This window comes from Glycine max, chromosome 12 (genome assembly GCF_000004515.6).
Source record: "Glycine max cultivar Williams 82 chromosome 12, Glycine_max_v4.0, whole genome shotgun sequence".
NCBI lineage: Eukaryota > Viridiplantae > Streptophyta > Magnoliopsida > Fabales > Fabaceae > Glycine > Glycine max.
Window position 1 is genome coordinate 18,505,651 of NC_038248.2, and position 8,035 is coordinate 18,513,685.

The 8,035-nt window shown below is 34.3% G+C and overlaps 1 pseudogene; it reads right to left on the reverse strand.

Moving 5' to 3' along the window:
- Positions 1–2,604: 2,604 nt before the first annotated feature.
- Positions 2,605–6,693, reverse strand: LOC100775303 (uncharacterized; annotated as a pseudogene).
- Between the last annotated feature and the right edge of the window lie 1,342 nt (positions 6,694–8,035).

Sequence of the window (8,035 nt, forward strand, 5' to 3'; positions counted from 1 at the left end):
CTTTATGGCACTGAAGGCTTAGTCATATCAGTGAGAAGGGGTTGAATTGTTTAGCCAAGAAGGATATGCTTCCATGATTGAAGAATGCAAATTTGGAGAAATGTTCTCGTTGCATTATTGGTAAGCAAACCCCAAGTATCCTTCAAGAATCATCCTCCCTCCAAAAAATCTAAGTTGTTTGAATTGGTGCATTCAGATGTTTGTGGCCCTTTGAAGGTGAAATCCTTTAGTGATGCACTCTATTTTGTTACCTTTATTGATAAATGTTCTAGGAAACTTTGGGTCTATGTTTTGAAGACAAAAGACCAATTTCTTGAGAAGTTCAAGGAGTTTCATATCTTAGTTGAGAGGAAGTTAGACAAGAAGCTGAAATTCATTCATACTGACAATAGTGGTGAGTATTGTGGACCATTTGATGTCAATTGCAAGCAGCATGACATTACTCATGAGAAAACTCCTCCTAAAACTCCTCAACTGAATAGTTTGGTAGAGAGGATGAACAGGGCATTGATTGAGAGAGTGAGATGTATGCTCTTTGAAGCAAAGTTACCCAAGCACTTATGGGGTGAGGCAGTGTACACGACAGTGCATGTTACCAATCTTAGTCCTGTTGTTGCTTTGAATAGTGAGGTGCCGAACAAAATTTGGTTTGGCAAGAATGTGAAATATGATCACTAAAGGGTTTTTGGCTGCAAGGCTTTTGTGCATGTTCCAAAGGATGAGAGATCCAAGTTGGATTCAAAGTCAAGGCAATGTATCTTCATTGGTTATGGTAAGAATGAATTTGGTTACAGGTTCTATGATCTTGTTGAGAAGAATCTTGTTAGAAGACATTAATAAGGTGAAGAAGTCTACACCCAAGGAAGACATGAGGGCCTTGGAAAACAGGTGGATCTATAGGGTGAACCATGAGAGTAACTCTACATCTTCAAGGTACAAAGCCATATTAGTGGTGAAGGGTTATAGTCAAAGGAAGGGTGTTGATTTTTTTTTAAAAATGAGATGTTTTCTCTTGTGGTGAAAATGTCATCTATTAGAACTGTGTTAAGTTTGGCTTCTACTCTTGATTTGGAGGTAGAGAAAATGGATGTAAAAATTGCTTTCTTTCATGGTGATTTGGAGGAAAAGATCTACATGAAGCTACTTGATGGTTTTCATGTTGAAGGGAAAGAAGACTATGTGTGTAGGCTGAGAAAGAGCCTATATGGTTTGAAGCAGGCTCTGAGGCAGTGGTACAAGAAATTTGAGTTTGTTATGTGTGAGGTAAGGCTATAGGAAGAATACTTTTGACTATTATGTCTTTGTTAGAAAGTTTTCTGATGATGACTTCATTATCCTATTATTGTATGTTTATGACATGTTTGTTGTTGGAAAAAAATGTTTCCAAGATTGACAAGTTGAAGAAGCAATTGGGTGAGTCACTTGACATGAAAGACATGGGAGCTGCTAAACAGATTCTTGGTATAAGAATCATGTGTGATAGAAAAGAGAAGAAGTTGTGGTTGTCACAAGAACACTACATCAAAAGAGTGTTGCAGAGATTCCAGATGGAAAATGCTAAGGTGGTGAGCACTCCTCTTGCTACTCATTTTAAGTTGAGTTCTAAACATCCATCCAATGAAGCCGAGAAATTAGATATGCAATAGGTTCCTTATACATCTGTTGTGGGAAGTTTGATGTATGCAATGGTATGAATTAGACCAGATATAACACATGATGTTGGTACAGTTAGTATATTTTTGGGTATCTTCATGGTACTCTTGATACGAGGCTTTTTTTTGGTGGTGATAAACCTACTTTGGTGGGATACTCAGACTCAGATATTGATGGGGGAAATAGGCCAACACAATAACAAACTCTATAACAGAGTAATATCTGATGGGAGAAACAGACCAACACAATAATTGATATAAGGCTTTGTTTTGGTGGTGATAAGCCTACTTTGGTGGGGTACTCAGACTCAGATATTGATAGGGAAATAGGCTAACACAATAACAAACTCTATAACAGAGTAATGTCTGATAGGAAATCAGGCCAACACAATAACAAACTCAATAACAAAATAATAGGCATCAAAAATAAATTCCCTTAAACTTGCAAGAACCTGTGAGGAGCACCAATAAACTGCAGAGTGCAAAATAAAAATTAAGAAAAAAACTGAGCCGGTCACTAAGTTGAACCATCGGCTCTGATACCAGTTGTTGGGGAATTCGAGAGGTGTTTTACAACAATGAATCATGAGCAACCATATAAGATAACTTGACACTACACTTTAACCCAAAACCTTAAGGCTCAGGTTTATAGGTCTTCTCCTCACTTATATGATGCTCAACTTTTTCACTTCTACTCGATGTGAGACTTCACCTCACACTTGTACTCCAACATTACTAAGGATAAATAATGAAGTTTTTAGATAGAATTAAATGAGAAGTATAATTTTGGAATATATTTTGATTGAGATTGTGCAAAAATGATTTGAAAAATTGATATTTCATATTCTATATTATATATGGAAAAAAACTAACAAATTGAAAAATTAAACAACCACATTCTCAAATCACAAAACAACAAAGGTATATGCTGCCCCGGGGGGGGGGGGGTGTTCTAATGTATATGATACAATTTGGATGGCTTCAAACCATGAGTGACATTGAAATAGTTAAGAGTCCGAATCCACTTTTCCTGATTCTTCAACAAATGAACTGCGATAGTCTCAGGCCATAGCTCGTGAGTACACGTTGTAGGAGGCTCTGGAAAATTGAACATAGACCACTTAGCATTGTACCTATCTATGAAGCACAGACACTCCAGCTCCTTGTCGTGTCCGGTGTCTGAGACGCGTCCGTGTCAGTGTCTGACACCGACACGACACCCGTACTACGTTCTATAATTTAGACATTATAGGTGTCCACGTGTCCGTGTCGTGTCCGTTGTACATGTCAGTGTCGGTGCTTCATAGGTACCTATGCTTCCCTTTTCCACCCTCACGCATCCACTCTCCAAAAACCTTATCCTCAGGACCCTCGAACTTCCTCGAAATATCCGAATTCCTTATCCACTCCACAATGTCTCATGACACCAAGTACCCCATCCCCGACATGTAGCGCACGAAAGGGTCTATGCTGCGACACGGTATCACATAACCATAGTACAAGTCTTCCCTCGACAACGGTTTCAGCGACTGCACCAAAATGTTCAGCCTTAAATACGTGTCATCATCGGTTTTCATCATGTAGTGATAAGGAGGGTACGATGAAGCCGTGTCGTTTAACATCTCCGGGAGACTTGAGAAGTAGGTTAGGGTTTTGCCGTTGTTCATGTTTTCTTTGCAGTCTAGGATTATGATGTCGCCATACCGCATGATCTCAAGGGCCACTAGAACTTTCTGGTCCTCCTTTGTGAGGTTGCAGAACACAAACTTTACATTGATTTTGGCGCCGGGTGGGGCTGGCTGCGTGCCGTAGACGAGGCGGAGGAGGTTGCGGCGTAGGTGCTGGTCGGGTAGTGTGAGGATGCCGATGAGGATTCGTAGGTTGTTGTCGGAGTTGGAGGAAAAGTAGTTGGTTAATTGAGGACTAGTGGTGGTGGTGGTTGTAAGAGAAGACCGAAGTGTGTCTTTGAACTGAACTTGGTTGGAGGCTAGAATGAGGAGGAAGACGAGAATGAGTACATATGAGAGAATGAAGCTCCCTGTCTGTGTTGGAGGGTTTCATGTTGTAATGCAATATGCAACGAGGGTTGCCAATTTGAGTGGTAATGGTACCAAATACTATAGGATGATAGTTATTTGAGATTTGTTTGGCGCAGTGCATTATGGTTTAGTGGAGATTTTTGTTTTGACTTTTGCTTTAGAGGGCGGTGATGGAGAGATGAAGATGTTTGTTTTCTTCAACTTTTATTAGCACGAATAGCAAATCAAATGGTTTATTAATTAATCAATCTTATATAATGGGGGTTTAGCTTTTTTCTTATAAATAAACTAAAACTTATTTTGGATTTAAGGAAATGATTTATGGTTGTTATAAATTAAATACTTTATCCTTAAAAAAAATACTTTGTTATACTTTTTCAAACAAATGGCACTTTTTCCCTGGTATGCTCTACCACGGTACCAGTATTAAGCAATTTCATTAATTTTCTTATTGGGTAATCGATCACTTGCGAGAGGAGAAATTTGAGAGATGGTGGAGTTGAGCCTAACTTTTGGGTTCATATAATTTTTATGTTGTTGGTTGGATTTTGGCAGTGTGGTATATATGGCCAACGTTCGTAATTAGGCGTATTTGCATGAACGAAGGGAGGCTTAATTTCACACTATTCACATACGCCATACTTGACCAGCTAGCAAGGAAGCCAGAGTTTTCATTAGCCAGGAAATAATTCTGTAATTAGGGGATATATATATATATATATATATATATATATTACGTTAAAATGAAATGCTAAATATAAGACATTGGTCATACGGATTAATTATTGTCAACCGTATGTACCAGTTACTCTTGTTTGATCTCTAGTGCCAGCCAACCATGACGATATTCAAGAAGGATGCATTGTCTTCTTTAAATCCGTCCCAAATCTCAATATAATAAAATAAATTTCTTGACAAATCTTATATGGTAACTTTTCTTTTTGTTAAAATATGTTTTAGGTTCATAATAAATTAATAAATTTTGTATTTATTTTTTGATAATTTTTTCATTAAGTTTTTAATAAAACAATCATTTTTGTTTTTTATCCTTTGTACTTTTTTTAATCATTTATATATTAGTGAATTTTGTGTTTATTACTTGATGATTTTTTTTAATTTGTTATTAGTCATTTTTAAAAAACTAATAGCAGTGAAAAAAATTTACTAGAAAAAAAATACAATTTTTGTTAATTTATTAGGGGCTATAAAAAATTGTATACAAAATTTGAGTATTTATTAGAAATTTAAAACATGATTTTAACCATTTTTGTATACAGAATTATCATGATTATTTAATCATGTTTATATATTAAAATAGTAGTTTTTGAATTTCTAGTATTTCTATTTTTTTTAAAATGACTTGCTATTTTACAAGGAATACAAAGTAGTTGGATTGCTGTCTTTTTTCAAGTAGAAAAAACTTAAATATATTTTCTTCTCTAAAATAAATATCTAATTTTTATGTTTGTTTTCAAACAAAATTTTATTTTACATTGAATCCTTAATAAAATAATACTTTTATTTTTTATTCTTGATATTTTGTTTCAGTCCTTGATAACTTAGTAAATTTTGTATCTGTTACTTAAAAAATTAATAAATTTTGATTTAGTCATGACTAATAACAAATGGAAAAAATTATCAAAGATCAAAGACAAAATTTGCTAATTCATCATGGACTAATTTTTTTTTTAATTTTTTTATAGATTCAACACAAAATAAAATTTTATTAGATATTTAAAATAAGAAAGATAATCAAATTATTTATATTTTAAATTTTTATATTACATTAATTTTAATATATATATATATATATATATATATATATATATATATATATATATATATATATATATATATATCAAATGATTTTGAATTAATATAAAAAATTTTATATCTAATTTATGTGAAAAGAATTTTTAATCCAACAATGAATTTTAAGAAAATATTATTCAATTAAAAATTATAAAATGATATAATAATTGTTAAAATACACTCATATTTTTACAGTATGCGATAATTCTTTTCAATTTATCGGATTTTTTTTGTTATTTTAAATTAAAAAATGTTAATTTCATTCGTTATCTCTGTTTAGTTGGTTGAATCCCATTCATTCATTCTTTTACAGGCCTAGGCTATCATATCAAACGCTCATTATCTCTGTTTATTTTAATTAGCATAGTGCCCCCTTTCCCCGCATTACTCTTTCATCATCTTGTCATAATTTTATTTTTTGTCAGTATAAGTATGCTAACGAATCAAATGATAGTAAACTAAATATAACTGAGGAAAGAAAAAACAAACCTCGAACCACTCTATAAGCCTCTCTCTTGTATTCCTCCTGCTCATTGGCGTCAAAAACAGAAGCGTTGGAATTGATTACAGTTGACCAACATTTGGGCAATTTCCTTTGGAACAGAACCACCTTTTTCTTCACAGAGCGCTTCACAGAGTCCCGAACCAGCACTGATAACGGATTCGTGTCACTTCTCTGACCCATGCAACAACCACCTCTTTTCCGCCGAGACTTCGGTCCCTCCGCACCACAACAAGCTTATGGCTAGACGTGTTACGATGCCAAGACGAAAACCTAGAAATCAATTAAGCCAAAACCGTGAAAATAGAAAAGGCGAGGAAGGTCAAAGCTGCCTAAGTTCCGAGGAAATACAAGGTGGAAGGGCGACACGAAACGACAAACCTCCGGTTGTGGTCGAGAGTGACCAAGGTTTGCAAATCTTGGTAAGCGTCTTTGCCGGAAGATAGGAACCGTCGTCGAAGTTCAGATTGGAAAGCGGTTAAGGGAGTGAGGTCGATAACAGCTTCGAGCTTCGGTTCAAATGAGGAGGTGGAGGTGGTGGTGGGAAGAGATAATTTGTTGTGATGTCTGCGGCTTCGACTACGGCGGCAGAAGGAGGAACACACGACGGTGAGACGGCAATGGTGACGACATGGGGATGGTGGAGGGAACTGGGGGGAGGGGGAAGGGTGTTGACAGAGAACCCCATGATCTTGTTCCTTAGCCTCTTCGACGGTCATGCACACTTCTAGCTTTGTGAGGGAAGAGTGAATGACAATGAGAATCTCACAGTTTTTTTTTTTTTTATTGATCTAGGGTTGTCCAAGCTTTCGCCCAATTAAAACGTGCCACGCCAACAACAAAAAGTGGAAACACAATGTTTTCAAAGGCGGTTTTGAAAAAACGATGTACTAAAGCATATTTAAAGTCGTTTTTGAGGAAATCGCTTTTAAAAAGTTACAACTATTTACAAAATTGCCACCACTTTCCTTACTACAACGGTCTTTATATAACTAACGTAAAACCACTGTCGTAAAATACTTTTTTTCTAGTAGTGTTTCATTCTTCTTATGAGGTTGTAACAGAAAATGCATGGTAATTAATGTGATTTATCTCGTTTATTCTTTTGGGTTGTGGATGTGCTCTTTACAGCAATGGTGGAATATTTTTTCCCCATTGATTCTCTCTCTATATGTTATATATATAACGATTGTTGATTGGTATAGATGTTACTTCATAAGCTTTCTTTTACTTATTGATTATTTTACTCATCTTTTTTCTTTTCTTTGATTCTTTTTATTTGTTGTGTCATATGATTTCGTTAAATCTTTTGTTGCAAATTTTATGTAAAATTCGTGTTCAATACATTTTGCAAAGCAAAATTGTGACAAAAAAAATTGTATGTGACATTCTCTCTTTTTGTTTGTCAATTTTTCCTATACTATAATTGTTGTCTTTCTTTGTTCTGTAACTTTTTTCATTTTTTATCTATATGATATCATCTATTTTTCTCATTCTACGTAACCAAACATTTTTTTCTACATTACTATTTATGTTTTTCTTATCATAATTTTACACGAATTATTACTAATTAAAAGTTTTTATATTTTCTTTCAATTGCTATCATTTTTATGGCTGGCCACAAAAATTGTGTGTTAAATCATTTTTTGTCTTCTCGTCAGTAAGTATTGTTTTGGATTTAAGTGTTTTTTTTTCAATTATAGTAAATATTATTACAAAATTAATTTTTCAAGTTTGTCTGTATTTTTTTCTATTTCTTAAATTTTTGATTTAAAAAGAAAGAGGCCAAATGTACATAATATCTCATATTTTGTATATTGCTCTTTTCTTAAATCATTGTTTGTCTTCTGATTTTGTATTGATATATATATATATATATATAAAGAGAGAGAGAGAGAGAGAGAGAGAGAGAGAGAGAGAGAGATCAGTAATCACATGGCACAAATAGATAGATTCTTAAGATTATGTTATCGACTTTGTAATTATCTGGGCATGGGAAGGAAACTTTCATTGATTTAATCACTTCTATT